This window comes from Halyomorpha halys, unplaced genomic scaffold (genome assembly GCF_000696795.3).
Source record: "Halyomorpha halys isolate HHAL.00 unplaced genomic scaffold, Hhal_1.1 Scaffold130.1, whole genome shotgun sequence".
NCBI classification, from domain to species: Eukaryota; Metazoa; Arthropoda; class Insecta; order Hemiptera; family Pentatomidae; genus Halyomorpha; species Halyomorpha halys.
The window spans coordinates 517,458-535,669 of NW_027107593.1; the positions used below are offsets into that span (position 1 = coordinate 517,458).

General features: G+C 28.2%; 1 protein-coding gene across 1 annotated transcript in view; it reads right to left on the minus strand.

Moving 5' to 3' along the window:
* LOC106678241 (proton-coupled amino acid transporter-like protein pathetic) overlaps positions 1-11,121 on the minus strand; it is a 230,208-nt gene extending 219,087 nt beyond the window's left edge. Inside the window, exon 1 of the mRNA XM_014416656.2 lies at positions 10,995-11,121. The gene's annotated coding sequence lies outside the window, so the exon portion shown is untranslated. The remainder of the gene's footprint in view (positions 1-10,994) is intronic.
* Positions 11,122-18,212: the final 7,091 nt, after the last annotated feature.

Genomic DNA, 18,212 nt, shown 5'->3' on the forward strand with positions numbered 1-18,212 from the left:
ATGTACAGTTGAAAATAGCAATAAATAAATATTTTTTTTTTTTTTTTTTTGTCAGGTGTGTCACTATTCAAGCAAACCAGCGGTATTTAGTATTTATAATAAGACCCAAGCCAAGAGCTTTTGGTCTATAAGTTCAGTTAATGTTTTCAGAAAGTCTGGAACTACCATTCTCAAATGACATGGTGTGATGATAAAAGTTAGTATGCAAACGAAGACGAGGTAATGTAGGTGTCGAAGGAGACCTCGGCAAGGACAGGTTTGAGAAGATTGAAGACTTATGATTTACCAAGGGCATCAGATCTCATTCTCTTTTTCATACAAGGACAAAAGTTCATACTTGCGTTCATTAAGACCTTTAACTCTCCAACCAATTTCGTTTTTGTGTTTGCTCAACTGGTATTTGTGGAAGAAAGTTTTTAAATTATTAATTACATTAATCAAAATTCATGATTTCCTGGAACTGTAATTCAAAAAATTATTATAATTTTATGAAAAGGCTATATTTTGATTTTATATAAAAATGAAGAGCTCTCTCTAAAAAATGTTATATCTGACGTCTCTTTAAACTTATGAGCTATATAACAAAAAATCTTATAATTAACTCTATAATCCTTTAAATCCAAAATCCTCAATGCTCCTTACTTTGCCACAAATAAAATCATACATAAAGATATTAATTTTCCATATGTAACCGAACCACATATCACTCCTTCTATTATAAACCCTCTAACCATCCAAAGCCACCAGTTTCTAACCTTATTTCCTCTCCTGTCCTTTACAATACTTCGAGGTGCCTGAAAATAAAATGGCCAAAAAGCCTGCTGATGTAAAAACTTCTGTATAAGTGCATTATTACTGAGATCAAATTTGCTCAATGTATCATTATGTACAGTTGTAAATATCAATAAAGATATTTAAAAAAAAATAAAATTAACCCAATAAATATTTGTTTACATTTAATCGCATATTTCATCCTTAATCCTTAACAAACGGACTGGGTTTTTCTTATTACTGTAAATTAAAATTTTATAAATTGATAAGTAATCGTAATAAAACTTGAAGGGAATATTTTGCCTAACGCTGATACTGACTAATACACACGTACGTAACCATTTCTTTGTTCAGAAAATACGATTGTGACATAACCATTTTCCTGTTCCTTGAAATAATGCAGTTAAATAATAATAAATTAATTTTATTATTTGATGTAGGTTGATAGCTATATCATACCTAAATACCTAGTTGGGTTCGAATCCGGCTGTAGCAGTTAATTATTTTCTATTTCACTGCAACCGTGAGTAAGCCCAGTGCATTTGGGAGCCTTCCTGGATCCACTAAGCCTCATGAAAGGGTACCCTTATTTGAGTAAAAATTTGTGGGCTGAGCGTTATTATGACCAAATCACCTCCTTGCACAACCGTTGATTTAGTAACATTACTTTCAATATAATGCACCATTGACCCTTCATGGGTTGTAGTTGTGCAGATCTAATTTAATAGGTAAATATCTATTTCGCTAACAATGAATAAAAATTGTCGTTGGTTAATAGAAAAAAAAGTTTTTTTTTAGGAGGGAGGGTGGTAATAAAGAACAATATATTTTTGCATTGCTTTAATGGTGGTATATCATGAAATAAATTTTTGAATTCATATTTGATAGGTCGTATTTCAAAGATAGTACCATTAAGTGAGGTTACTTTTTCAACTAAGCTAATATAATTGTCTCCACGTACCCTCAGTATATGGTACAATCGATTAAATAGGTCAAAAATAAAATAAATAAGAACATTCTTTTATCTGGTGTGGCACAATTAAAACAACTATATAATAAGAGTCTATAGGGGGGGGGGGGTACAACAACGAAAGAGATACTAAATTTCGAGTGATGAGAAGTTTTAATAGATATCGCTTGGTTTGTAGCGTGAAAAATTAGAGTGGATTAATTGAAACAAAATAATCTTTAAGGTCATTCGGTCAATTAAAATACAAAAGGAATAAAAGATATATAATTCTTTATTTTTCTGTGGACTGTTAAAAAATTGCTTTATTATTCAGGTTGAAATTTAACAATCAAATGAGAAAAAGCTCTTAAGAAACCTTCATGGTTTTAGTTAGCACCACCTTGGATAACCGATGTTCTAAAAACACTGCTTCCTCACAAAGTACCTAGTTACCAAGGTAACCAACGACCTCTCATGGGATTCATACTTTCTTTAAGATGTTACTCAATTTCTCCTTTTGAATACTGAGATATTTTACTTCACTCAATTTTACTTCTTCTATACTAATCCAATTCAAAGCATTTTTTGCTAAATTATATATTTTTTTTTTTAACAAAGTCGTTGACTGTGCCAAAATGACTGTTTATCCATTGCGGATCTCTTTCACTCATAACTTTCACTGGGCAGTTGAATAGCTAATGCGTTGATAGGAAATAATGGCCTGTCCCTAATAGGAGAATAGGTCTAACGGATCCTCGTAGCACCGTGAAATTCTGCAGTCGGTCCGGATTGTGGCAAATACTGCGCAGGAGACTTTTACCGCCGCAGTAGGCCGCCCCGCACAAAGGGTGCAAGTCCTCTGAAATATTCCAAAACATTTCAGCAAAAAATGTAATGGGAACTGCCTAAGGACAAAGATCAGACAGGATGATAACAAAATTGTTGAGCTATATCTCGGGAGTGTAATCCCGGCGATCAATCATGCACCTCTTGAAGACCCTAAACTTCAATATGCCAAGCTTTCAAGATTCTCGAATATGTATGTCATCAACCTCATTAAACCAATCCCATGAGGAAAATACCTCAAAAAAGAATTTTAAAATTACACGAGATGGTATATATCACGTTGTGACTTGATACTCACTGTACATATTCATAATATTTTCAACTTTCCACGTGTGAAACAGGTTACAGAACAATGCCGTTAATGAACTTATAAATACACTCTGAACAAATATGAAAAAATGACCTTCCTCATACCAAGCTTTATATGAACTGATATCAACCCAAACATATAACTCATTTAGATACTCTAAAGTATTGGTTCGAAGAATTATATCAATGATTTGAAAACTAAAATTGGGTTAACTCAATTAAGTGAATCATTTGGATTCTCATAGTTTTTTTTTTTTTTTTTTTTTTTTTTAAAGAAGATGGCCACGGGACCTTCTAATTTAAATTAATGTTTGAAGTACCACCGATTTTGCACAGTTGTAAATTACATTAAATAAATAAAAAAAAAGTTTTTTTTTATTTAAGTGAGAATGTTTTTATTTATTTAGAGAATATATCATATCTACTCCCTTGGTATCGAAGGAAAGGTCAAAATCGGGGAATGCTTGTTATTTTTCAATCTGGAAATTGCTTAGCTCGCGCATTCTGTCTGAAGCTTATAAAAGTTAAAATTTACAAATCTATTATCCTTCCCAATGTTGTTCATGGATGCGAAACATGGCCCCGTACACTAAGGAAAGAACAGCGTCTTAAGGGTTTTGAAAAAAAAGTATTACGTAAAATATTCGAACCTTAAAAGGTTGAGTTAACGGGAGAATTTTGAAGGCTACACAACCCTGAATCTAAAGGACTACACTCCGTTCACATAATTCAGATTATAGGATTGCGGTGTGATGGGTATGTAAGGCTGTGGGATTTAGTAACGAACGTATCCCTAAAATGATAATAAATACTAAACCGAAGGATATACGTCCGAGGGGTAGACCAAAACGTAGATGGGAGGTTTGCGTTAGGACTGGTAAAGTAGATCTGCGTTTGGGGGGCATTAACGTATTTTTGTAAGTAGGCATTAATAAGTTTTTGACGAAAAAAAAAAATTGAAAGAGTTTTTTTTTTTTTCCCCTACGCCACAGGAAGTGGGCTATTACGCCATTTTCCCTCTTGCAGCCCAATACAATTTTAGTCTTCCTCTTAGTTGGTCCGTATCTCGCTCAACATCCTCCAGACCAACACACGCCAAAAGATGGTCTCCATCCATGTCCCCCATGTTGCAGAGAGGACATTTCGGGGAATCTATATCAATAATAAATGATAATGTCATCAACAACCATCAGTGGAGGTACGGAGCACCCCTGAGTCATGATAATGTCATCAACAACCATCAATTGAAATAGTATTAGTATTATTGTCAATCAATTCAGAAACCCAATGTCTTAATTGATATATATACAGGATTAATTTTTAATTTTAGTTTTAATAACTAAGATTTTTAATATGTGTAGCTACAGAAGGAAAACTCTAATCGCCATGATGGTTTCATTTGACGTCATTTAGACAATACTGATTTAGCGATTCACACATTGTAGTTGATTTAAATTAGTACATATCTTGCAGTTAAAAGAATTATAATTACTTTTTTTTTTTCGAAAACAACCATGGATACGGTTTCATGGAAGCATAAAGTACAAATTTGTCAAGAATTAATCAAGCAAGTTGTTATTCAGAATAAATATAACCTCTAATTAACTTATAATTTTTATCTTGCATTATACTTACACCGAAGTTATATTAACAAAAATTATTATTTAGAATTTATAATAATTTGGGATGGCTTCAGCCAGCTTTAACAAAATGTTTCTGTCTTTGATTTCTTTTGAAATTTAAATAAACAACCTTTTTGGAGTCTTGTATTTTTGTAAGTTAGGCATTGGACAAGAACTAAATAGCGATTAATTAGCAGAAAAATCCGAGGGAGGGGTTATAATTACCAAATAAACTTTCCAAATACCGTATTACTTCTATTTAGTAACGATTACTTATGATTTAAATATCATGATTACGCCGATCTGTTGGTTGTTTAGTTTGAAACGATGTTTTAATAACCAATTATAAGCCCAAAAAAATTCAGTTTTTCGCATTACTTTAAAGCATACATATACCATAATATAAAAATTGTATTCCTATCAATATATCAAACTACGCAGAATTATTCGGAAACTGCCAATGTTTGAGGAATGTGTTACGTCTTGTTGCAGTTGGTAGAAAGTTGACTAAAAATAGAATGATGTACAGCTGTATAGATTCTTTTATTTGCGTATATGATTTTTAACTGCTTAAAAAAATGTCGATACATTTCGAAAAAAAAAATATTTTTTATGTATTTTTCCTGAAAATAATAGCCTTTTACTCTTCATCGATGATCATTAGAGAAGTTTAATTTTATATTTGTTTTATAAATTAAAATAATCGTAGGAGGATGATGCAGGTTGCGGTCAAAAAATAAAAAAAAATAGTAGATAAACTATTCATTAATAATTAGTAATTTTTTGAGGGGGGGAGGGCTATTTTATCTTCCTGTTTGAACAATTATAAAATTATGTTTTTTTAAAGTTACAAGGGTTACCACTAAAAGGCTTCCTTTAGAACAAATTGGCTAAAATTCGATATGTGGTTTCTTTTCTTTTTCAGGAAGAACGATACTATAAACGTAGTGTTGGATTTTGGATTTTTTTTTCCACAATTTGGATTTTCGCAACTCTACAGTCCCTTAAAATTAAGTAAGGTAGTTTAAAATTAGTTTGTGAACTGAGTTAACCTGTTTATTTTTTTTTTCTGTTTTAACCAATTTATTCATGTTTTTACTATTTATTTATTTATTAGTTTTTTTACTTATTTATTTGTTTTTAATTGTTCTACTGTTGTGGCTATTTTATTTTTTCTATATTTCTATTTATTGATAATTTCATTTAATTCTCATTGCATTTGTGTAACGGATTGAACGTGAATTGCATATCACTGGAGAAGGTAGGTATATGATGGAATAGAGAGAATAGCGTTGACAAAAAAAAAAGACGAAGAATAAATAGGAAAAATTTAATATAACTTTGTGTGAAATGAACTGAAACATATCGTATTTAGGTTGTCGATAATTACTGTTTGGAAAAAGAAGAAGTAGAAAAAATTTTGTTCTTGTATCATTGATTAAAATATGTTACTGTATAAATATCCAAATGCAGCATTGCCGAATAATACATTTCACCTTTTCTCTAGGAGAGTTTATGTCCCTACTATGCCATTTTTTTTTTCAGGTCCTAGCATTTTATAACATATCTCTTCAAATTGAGCTAATGGGTTGAAAAGATGTTTGTAAATTGAGTATGTTTTAATAAAACAATTAAATCACTTTTTATAATGATATGAGGGGGAGGATACGATCTCAGTGACAGAGCTCAGAGGTACTCAATTTTTTTTTCTAAATGATAAAAAATTGTGACAAAAACAAAATAAACAACTCGCAGCTTCAAATGGATCTTTGATGAAATATTCCATTATCTAAAAAAAAAAAAAAAAAATGATTTCTGGTAACTATTATATCTTGAAAAATTACATATAATTTATTTCTTACTATTATTATTATTTTTATATATAATAATTTAAATAATGATTTTTATTTTTATTTTCATGAGTTTTTTTCCCGGTTCATTGCATTGTTTCTTTTATTTCACAAACTAAATGGGATATATACAATTTAAGTATTTTTTTTAATTTAGTATTCGGTTCAGCTTTATAATATTTTACAAATTGCAGTTTAAAAACTACTCATACAATAATAATTGTTAAAAAAAAACAAAAAAAAAAACAACTAGGGTTTGAAAAAAACTAATTTTACAAACTATTCAACTCTTCATTTAACTGTACAACTCGTTGCTCAAATTTTATAGCTGTAATTTACGTGTATTCTGTAGTTCAAATTGTATTATTTTTTCAATATAGTGTAAGCAGGAAAAAAAAATTTCAAGTCTTTATCCCAGCATTTTAATTTGTTCTTCAATTTAATTTCTTTTCAAAAACAATGTTCGTAATAACTTATTCCTATAAATTCCACCGACTTTTTATTTGGTCTTTGTTAGTTTGAATCTTTATTCCTGCACCTTGACAGGGCTACATACATTTGTTCATGTGTAAATATTATTTCGATATAACACAAAAACCGACTTTTTCAAAACTCCTAGTTCATTAAGTTTTCCATTCAAACGTTACTTGGATTTTTTTTTGTGTTCAAACTGTTAAGAAACTAAGTTTTCAACTATTTTTCTATAAATATTTATAGATTCTATTAAATCTTCTATCTTTCATTCTTCTTTTTCATTTGCCTTCTCTTCTTTTCGTAAATGCGTTCTTCATTTTTTAAACATTTTTTTTTTATAAATCATTTCCATTATTCTAATTTATATGTAAAATAAATTACACGGTTATCACTACATTTTTCTTATAGAGGGATGATTAATTAATCGATAATTAATAATTATTTATGTATATTTTTAGATTTTCTGAAAAATTATTAATTTTGTAATTATACTTTTTTATGCATCTACGCAGCTCAAATAAGCAATAAAATAATAAACGGCATGATTATTTGATAGTGATAGCACCAATCACTGACTACAAAGACCTATCCAGATAATATCTAATCTAGCGATGAGATTATTTTATTTTACGTAAAAATTAAGTGAAATAACAAAAATTTATGTTTTTAAATTGAAATTTAGGTAATTAAAAAACGCCATTCAGAGGGGTAGTATAAACTGAACTTGTTATATAATAGGCAATTTGATTATATCTTAGTTCTTATTCAGTTTATACAGCCACTACACGATCATGCATTAATTGATGTTGTCAATAACTAAAGGCAATTTTAGTCATAAAGATAATCATGTCATTAAGTCATATACGGCGAAACCTTGACTCAAAAAATTGTCCGTGGACGACTTTCGAATAAAAAATTACCGTTGTGCTAGATAACATACCTTAGATGAGAGAATATTTTGCCTCCTAAATGTTTTAAAGACTGTTTTATTAAAGAAGCAAAAAATCCTTTTGCATCTATCATTTTTAATTTGAAAATTCGATCCGAATTAGCAATAATTTCTCAGATGATTTCTAGTTATTTCGATATTTATAGTTAGTGTCAGGATAGAATTCGTTTATTTTTTCAATTAAATTTAATTCCCTTTATCTTTCATATAAATTATTTTGTTATTATTTAATTAGTAATTAATACTATATAATTTTACTTTTTTTTATTCTATCATGTTTTTAATTTGCTTACTTATTAATATTTCATAGTTTTACCTTCTTTTTTCTAGCCTTTATAAGGTATAAATCAATACCTAGTTTTAATTATCCTTTATTGTGACTTCTTGTGTTTTTGATTATATACTTTCTTTTTTATTTTCGGTAAGATTTACAACGGTAGAACACATTAGAAAAACATCGCTAAAATTTACCCCCACCTCTCCCCCCCCCAAAAAAAAAAATAATAATAACCACAGTTTCTAATTTATTTTTTGATGATCACTAAGGTAAAATCAAAATAAAAGAAAAACGAGCTTAAATGACTTAAACTATATCTTAAATTAATTTCATGAAAACATCTTTCTCTTAAGAATTTAAGAAAAAGTGTGATGCTTTGTTTTTTTTTCTTCAATTTTATGAGAAAAAAAATTAATAGAATAATATAAATAAATTTAGAATATGCTAGAATGTTATTTATTTGGTGAAGCATATGCAAAGTTTGTTAATTTGGGTTTTGTTGTATTTTAGCGTCACACAAAAACTCATTGAATATGTAATGTCACTAATTACAAATACAAAATGTTAATTAGTTGTATATCAGAACTATAAATTAGTTGCAATCTTAAGTCTGCAAGCATAATGCAAATTTAATTTTCTCAGAAATTGTTCACGGTTACTCTATTATGTCTTTGCTCCGACATTAAACTTTCAAACTATTTGAACTGGCTTATTGACAAAATTAACATGTAAATGTATACACTAAAATGATAACTTAACAACAAGGACAACTAACTTAATATTAGTTTTTAACATTAATCAAAGGGCTTTGGGTATTAAAAATTCAACTCGAGTAAATGACGCGAGTGGATGACATTAAACAAGATAAATAAAATAAAAAAAATATTGATAAATAGTTCCTTGTAAAAGTATATTTATAATTTGTTTGATATTTAAAAAATTTGCATTAGTAAGTGCAAATAATATCGGATAAGCTCTCCTACGTTACTATGACTAATTTTGTTTATTCATAAGTTGATTAAAAAAAAAACTGGTTGAAAATGTATGATTTAAAAAACTGGTGAATAATATTTAATATTATTCACCATATTTAAAAAAGCCATTAATTAAAATAAGAACATAATCATAGCAGAATAATATAAACAATAAAAATATCATGATGACCAAAAGAAATTGGTATGCATTTTTTTTTAAATTTATTTAATGAAGTAATAGATGCTATATGCTTTTTATATTATCCACTAGTTTTAATAATAAAATTTTAACCAGCATTTTTGATTAACTATTAATTTAAAAAAACACATTTAGTGATGTAGGAGAGCTTATTAGTTATTTTTGGAACTTACTAGTGTTTTTATAAATCACAAACAAATTATAAATAAGCGTTTACAAAGAACTATTTTTCAGTATTATAACATTTTTACAATTATTATAATTTTTTTTAATTTTATTAATCTTAATGAACGAATGTCTACAATTCATTAATTGTATTATCATTAATTTCTACAATTAATTGTTATTTCTAAAATTATAATTTATTTATTTTTTTAATCTTAAATGACGAAGGGGAGCTTATCCGTTATTTTTGGCCCTTACTAGTGGTTTTTTAAATGTCAAACAAATTATAAATACATTTTTCAATATTTTTTTATTTTAATTTTTATAAATTTATTTATTGCATTACTTCCACTAGGGTCACTTACGCGACTTGAATACTTAATACCCAAAGTCCTTTGATTAATGTTAAAAAATAATATTTCCTTGTCCTTTATTTATTGTTTTAGTGCATAAATTTACATTTTAATTTTGTCAATAAACCAGTTCAAATAGTTTGAGAATCTTATTACGGTGCAAAGGCGTAATAAAGAAACCGTAAACAATTTCTGAAAAAATTAAATTTTTGTTATGCTTGCAGACTTGAGGTTGCAACTAATTTACAATTTTTATATCAAACTAATTAACATTTTGTATTTGTAGTTAATTATTGACATTACATATTCAAGCGGTTTCTGTATCGCGCTAAAATACAACAAAACCCAAAATATCATTCTTTTCATATGCTTTACATAGGCTTACACCGAAGAAATTACATTTTAGCACATTCAGAATTTATTTATATTATTATATATTTTCCTTCATGAAATTGAAAAGCACTGAAGAAAAAAAACAGAGCATCTTACTTTTTCTTAAATTCTTAAGAGAAAGATGTTTTCATGAAATTAACATTAAGATAGAGTTTGAGTCCTTTAAGCTCGTTTTTCTTTTATTTCGATTTTACCTTCGTGATAATCAAAAATTATATCAGAAACAATAGTTATTTTAATTTATTTATTTTTTAGAGAAAATTTGAGCTATCTAGTTTTTCCAATTTCTTATTCTTATCCAATATTCTTCCGTTGTAAATCTTACCGAAAATAAAGTTTCACGACTTTGTTTCTCATCAGAATATAAACGTGAAATTATTAATTAAAAATGTTAATTAATGTGAATCATAAATATTAGAACATTAAGTATATATAACACCTATAAGTCACGGGATTAATTTTTTTTTTCAATGTCTTCGAACGTCTTCTCAAAATGATAGGAAACAAGATTTACGAACTGATTAAAAGGACGATTTGATCCTTAACATTTTGTCGTATTTATTTATTTATTTTTAATATAAAAAAAAATCTTGTGTATTTTCATCATATATGAAAAATTAATGATTTGATTTAAAACATAAATAATGATAAATATTTCTATAATAATGGTTTTTAAAATAAGCAATATGAAATTTACATTCATGTCGTTCGCTAGGTTAACAAAATGTGAATTAAATTAATTATAAAAATTTGAATAAATATTTTTAATATAATATAAACATGAGGAGTGTGTCGGAATAAAATCTTATAATTTAATTTATTATATATCATAAATCTTATTAAATAATTAATCTATGACTGACCTGTGGAGGTGAAGTCGATCTGACGCTTGTTGCGATCTAGAGTGCACTACAGACTAAGAACGACACCGGGTAAGCGTGGCATGTTCGGGCGACTGAAGGTTTTGACATCCCCCCCCCCAATAGCGACCCCCACCAGCCCTGGACAACCCGGAGGATCCTAGGGTAGTCCCGACAGAGGTCAATGCCAGGGGTACGCACGCTCCGTCTTGTATACAAACAACTATGGCCTATAAAGAGAAAAATATATATTAGTTAATGAAACTATCAATCATTGCAACTTCATTTCTGTAGCGAAATTTCATATACTTTTCTAGTAACTATATAATCTAGATCAGAATAAACATATAGATAATAAAAATTGTTTTTTTAAATATTTGTTTAAAACAACTTAGGCCGAAACTTATTAAAAGAATTATAATTCATTAATTTACCTATGCTTCTTTTGGAAAATGTAAGGTTCAACTTGTTATACAGTAATAAAACCTTTCCATAAGGAACTTTCCTTGATTTTATAGTTTCTCCGACGTTTCGGGGTATTTGCCTATCCTCCAAATATTCAATAAAAGCATCACAACTGTTTTTTTTTCTTTATAAACCTTATGACACCTTTTGAATGCGCTCCTCTAGTCCAAAATATATCAATAATAAAAACTTATATTTTTCTTAAGGAATGTTCCTTTTACGTTACAGATTTAAGCCACAGAATAATAACCTTAAATTTCTTAATTTAACCTCAAAGGCTCTTAGCATAGATAAAATAAATAATAACAGCCAGTTTGTACGTAATATAATTGGAAGTAATTAATATAATTTTGGAAGTTCTTGAATTTAATTTGTTGTTAAATGTTTATCTGAAAAATTAAATTCTAAAATTTCTTATGAAAATTTATATATAAGAAAAAAATATTTTAAAAAAGTCCTCGCAAGAGGACTCAATTTCATTTTAGACATCATGGAATAAATTTGGTTTTGTGTCGGTCTGTTGACAAATTTCCTTATAGTTTTCTATCTTTTATATTGTCTTTCATTTCATACCTTCTATATTATTTATTTTTATACTGAATATCTTGTTACTTTATTTTTCTATTTTTATCAACCATATTATATTGCATGTATACATCACACTTTCCTTTTTTTTTTTCTCTATTTCACCTATATTTTAATTTTTTTTAATGGTTTCACCTATTCACAGGAATATTTAAAATTTCCATTTTCTATTTCTATTTTTACCCTTTATCAACATAGTATTTGAAACCCCAAATTAACTATCTATTGGACCTAGCTTAATTTGGGAATAGTGTAAGGGTGTCCCTAGGACAACCAGGCTGTGGCCCCAACAATATAAAACAATAATTTTTTTATACAGAGATTTCGGACTGAATGAAAAAAAAAATCAAAAGAGAGGTTGGTTACCTCTTTATTGATAATAACTTCTCAATTTATTTCCAGTGTTGAGCCTCCAAATTAAATCGGTCTGAATGAATAGAAAACGCATTCTGACTTTATTTCTTCACAAAACTCTGAACTTTATCTATAGAAAATGAGGGTAGATATTTTGAATAAAAATTTTTTAATTATATTATTTCAAAAATTTTTTGAGACAAGGTAATATTTATCAATAAATCAATTTTATATCCAAAACAGTCTCAACACTATTTATTCATTTGTCCAACGTTTCGGCCTTTATGGTGTGGTGTTTTATACTGTGGGCAATCTTATAGAATAAATAAATGAATGGTTTTAAAATTTAAATAATGAGGTTTTAACTTTAAATAAAGAAATTGACCTGGGCAAAATAGCCTGCAAGTAGAAAATAATTAATGTGAGAAGGATTTTTATATTGAAGATGTCCCTGAAGATGGCTAGAAAGGCCGAAACGTTGGACAAATGAATAAATAGTGTTGAGACTGTTTTGGATATAAAATTGATTTATTGATAAAAATGTTTTGATTTCGTAAAGTTGTTTTACCTGTGTTTTTGTTGTTTACTAAACTGACATTTCACATGAAAGCACCAAATATTCGATTTTATTGTTAACAGTACAAGAGCCCAAGAGGAGAAAAAAGGAAGATATTTCACCCCAAATATCTGATTACCTTATTGAAAACTGTGTATAATTCCTAGCCAAAATTGATGAGTCTAGAGGTAATACAAAATGGTGACTGTTTCAAAACAGTAAAAAATATAATTTTTCATTCAGAGCTCTATATCTCTAAAACTAACAACACTAGAAAACATAAGAGATCATTATTTAAAGTACAGTTAATTTACTAAAATATGAGCCCTAATAGAGCTATTTACGTTTAATAGTTTCCGAGACCTAGCTATTTAAATAGCAACATTTTATTAAAAAATGCATTGAAAATCAGAAGTTAGTGAATTTATTTTGAGAAATTTATACCTCAAAAACAATTCGACGAACAGATGTCTATTAGCACTCTACTTTAATTTACTGTAAAGTAGTTTATGACGTTTATATTCGTTGGAGTAGTAGTTTTAATGCTATTTGCTCAAATAAATTGATTCGGACAAAATTTCATGAGCAAAAGTTACATTCATATGCGAATATCATAAAAAACACTAACCTTATGAAGATACGTGACATAAACTACTTTATAGTAAATTAATTATCTTTATTTTGAGTTCTGGGAGACATATTTACGTTTTATGGTTCCTGAGATATATATATATATATTTTTTTTTTTCAACAATCAAAAATTTTATCCAAACAACTAGATTAACATTTTATGATTTTTTTAAATATATAAAAAACTACTACGAAGATCAATGTTATGCATTACATTGTAGTACATTAAACTATCTTTAATTTGAGTGCTAAGAGACATCTGTACGTCACATAGTTTCTGAGATATAGATTTCTCAAAATAAATTCACCAACTTATGATTTTTCAATGCATTTTTTAATAAAATGTTGCTTTATAAGAAGCTATATTTCGGGAACCATTATGTGTAAATAGCTCTATTAAGGCAAATATTTTAGGAAATTTACTCTACTTAAAATAATGCTCTAATAGGTTTTCTAGTGTTGGTAGTTTTAAAGATATAGAGCTCCGAACGAATAATTATATTTTTTAATGTTTTGAAACAGTCACCATTTTGTATTAGCTCTACTTATACTTGGCAGACTCACCAATTTAGACTAGTAATTATACATAGTTTTTATTAATGTAGTAAAAAATTAGGGTGAAATAACTGCCTTTTTTCTCCCCGGCTCTGTATTATAATATTAACAGTGAATCTCGTTAACGGCCCACTACTGGAATAATAACAATACAATAGAATATGCAGTGAAGAAGTATTGTCAATGGAACCCTGATTATATATACCTGCTATATAAACTGATTATTACTTTCGCAATTTTCTTAATTCCTTGGAAAGCAAACTAAGATTTCAAATAACTTCCATTCTCTTCTTTAATTTCTGTGTCACTGTTTTGGAACAAGGACTGTCGATTTTATTGCCACTGAATTAGATACTTTGAAATAAGGTCAGGTCTGCTCAATGACTATTATATTTGCCAGGTTAATCGAAAACATTTCTCTTAATACGTTTTGAAGTTTGTACGTTTTTTTTTTCTTGAATCATTAGAACTCATGTTTATCATCCCACGTCTATTTGTGTTCTAGGAAATATAGAACTACCAATTACCAATTTCACCCCAATATTTGATTACTTAATTGAAAATTATGTATAATCACTAGTCAAAATTGATGAGTCTGCTAAGTATAGGTAGGGAAAATAAAGAATGGCGGCTGTTCCAAAACGTTGAAAATAATTATTTTTTTTATTCGGAACTCTGTATCTTTAAAAATACCAACAACACTAGAAAACCTAAGAGAACATTATTTAAAGTAGAGTAAATTTTCTAAAATATGAGCTCTAATAGAGCTATTTACGTTCAGTAGTTCCCGAGATGTATATTTTTAAAAAACAACATTTTATAAAAATTAACTGAACTCAGTAGTTAGTGAATTTATTTTGAGAAATCTATATCTGAAAAACCATTTTATGTACAAATGTCAATAATCACAGAAAGCTAATTTAATGTAAAATAAAGCAGATTATGACGTTTAGCTTTGTATATTTTCATACTACTCAAAAAAAAAAATCACTTAATATTGATTTTTTTGTTTTTCCGACAAACGTTTCATTTATGAAAAAATATATTGTTTGAAACAGCCGCCATTTTTTATTTCCCCTACCTTTACTTGCCAAATTCATTAATTTTGACAAGTAATTATATTTAGTTTTCATTAAAGTAACCAAAAATTGTGGTGAAATAAATGCCCTTGTTTTCCCCTCTTAGGTTTTGTACTAATTTATAAGCTGGAACAGTAATATAAGAATTAATTACTAATGATAAAAAAAAAAAATCAATTAATAAAATACAACTGAGCTAAGGAATTCGTAATAAGTTTGGAATGGACTTGATTAAAAATAAGAAAGCAATATGAAATAAAAAAGACTATAAAATATATTATTAAACAACATAGATAATGTATGATGTTATTTAATATAAAAAATACATTAATAATAGGAAGAAACATTAAAACTACAGAGCAACTGAAGGATACAATAAATATAAGATTAAGATAAAAATAATGATCTAAGCATATATAATGTCTATTGTCAGTGAACAATGATCCTTATATTGTATCCCAAACCGTCCAATCCCACATCACCACCCTTGAAGAATGGTGCCAAAACTGGAGAATTAAAATAAATTCCAATAAATACCACCAAATCACATTTACCCTTCGACGTAAACCCCTCTTCCCCTACAATATCCTTTAATAATACCCCACTTATTCCTGTCGAACAGATCCGTTACTTAGGACTACATCTCGACAAACGACTGACATGGAATCCTCATACAAGACTAAAAAGACAAGAAACTGCTCGTAGATTCCAACTATTGCAACATTTACTAGACAAACGGTCCAAACTACCAATCCATTACAAAAGACTGATCTACATGACTATTATAAGGCCTATCTGGACATACGGAGTTGAGCTATGGGGCTCCGCTAAGCCATCAAATTCCTCCAGAATCCAATCCTTACAGTCCAAAATCCTTCGTAAAATTCTTAATGCTCCTTACTTTGTCACAAATCAAGTCATCCATCAGGACCTCAATATTCCATATGTTGCCGATTTGGCCAGAACCAGATACCGTTCCTTCCATAATAAACTTCTCAACCACCCAAATCCACTTGTTTCTAACCTGGCTTCTCCTTCATTACCTAATAATCCTCCTAGGCGTCTGAAAAGAAGATGGCCTCGAGATCTTCTTCTCTAGAAATGCTATTGGAGTTCTATCAGTGGGTAGATTCTCCACATGTTTTTATCATGTTACTATGTGACCTACAGCATATTTACTTGTTGTATATATGTGTATACAGTTGTAAATATGAATAAATAAATTATTAAAAAAAATTATTATTATTATTATTATTATTAGTGAGACAGCCACAGCCATGGTATTTACTTTCAAGGTCATCTATAGAAGCAATATGAGGTGATTTTATCAACATAATGATCGTTTTGTCACCGGTAACTATGAGACCTTTGTCTTGACCTTGTCAAATTGATTTGTCAATGTCCGAAATGTAATATGTTAAGGAAAAGTTTCAGTTTTGAGGAAACATATAGTTAAAAGACTCTGAGGGTATTTTTGCATTTTAAATTGAATTTTTAACAGGCCGCGTTATAACTTAAAAACTATAAACTTCTAAAAAAAGCAGAAAAGTTTATTATATACCATATCTGTTCAACCATTTACCAGAAGAATATATAAAAATATTTATTACAAAAGAAAACTAAAAAAGAAATGTTTAACGGGATACTTTATTATTTATACGAATCTCAATACCTGATTTTTATTCATGAAATAACCATATCTACCTGTAGTTTTTAAAAAACTTAATGTTCTCGATTCATTATATTACGATTAAAATTAGCTATAAAATTCTTATATTCTCATTTTTATCCTATTCTTATATCATTTTGTTTTATTGTATCCTTTAGTTTCTGTTTTGTATTAATGTTCCTTTCTTTTTTGTATTCTTTATGTTAGATATCATGCTACGTATTATATATATTATTTTATCATACAATATTATATATTTTATATTGTATTTTTAATCCAGTTCCTTCCATACTTATTACGAACTCATTAGCTCATTATTATTAGTTTGTTAATTGCGAATTCGTATCATTAATACTCACCTGTGAATTTCATTCATTTTTATTTTAAATTACTTTATTTTAATTTTAGTATTTTGTATAATTTTAAGAATATATATCTATACAACATTTAAAAAAAAAACAACATGTTTTTATAACATATTTAAGTTTTATTATATATTTTTTTAGTTAAAATTTTACACAAATTTCGATAGACAGATGTTATTCCATTGCCTATATGTATACTTAAATACTTTTATCGATTTATTTTTTTGTAAATTGTTTTAGTAAACACATTTTAGTAATAATAAAAATATTGTATTTTGTTAATTGTATTATTATTGTATAAATTTATTATTATTGTACTGTTCTTGTTAATAATCCGTAGAAGCCTCCATAGCGCCATAATAATCAAAAGTGTAACTAACTTAAATATTGTTTGTACTTTTCTAAACATAATAAATTAGCACAGTAGATATTGTAATCCTTATAATTTCTGTGATAAAAATTATTTTTATATTTATTGTTCTTTTGTACACCATTTCACCATTAATTTTAATACTTCCTCATTTGGTAATTATTGTACAAAATGATTCCCTTGTCCGACTTATCAGCATTAAATCCAGTTACACAACTAGATTCCGGTCACTATCGAAGGTCACTTAACACAAAAAGAGCTGCCAACTGTTTGCTAAACAGCCAGGTAATTCGAACTATTACCTTAACAGAACACTTACACTCCAATCAGAAACTCTAGTTTGAATGCGTCCAACTTAGCCTGACATCATGTTATAGCGATGCAATCGGAATAACAATGCACTGCTGATGTAGGTGCACAAAGCAGACGTCAGTGTTTGTTGAAGTAGTAAAAAGTGGGGGCTTTCTTTTGTCGTCAATGTTCAGTGTTCAGTAGATTCTGTCTGGTTATTTTTTGTACAATCTAAATAACCATATTACTTACACAATATATAACCATTAGAGATTTCACCAAGGGAGATCAGCAGACCTCAG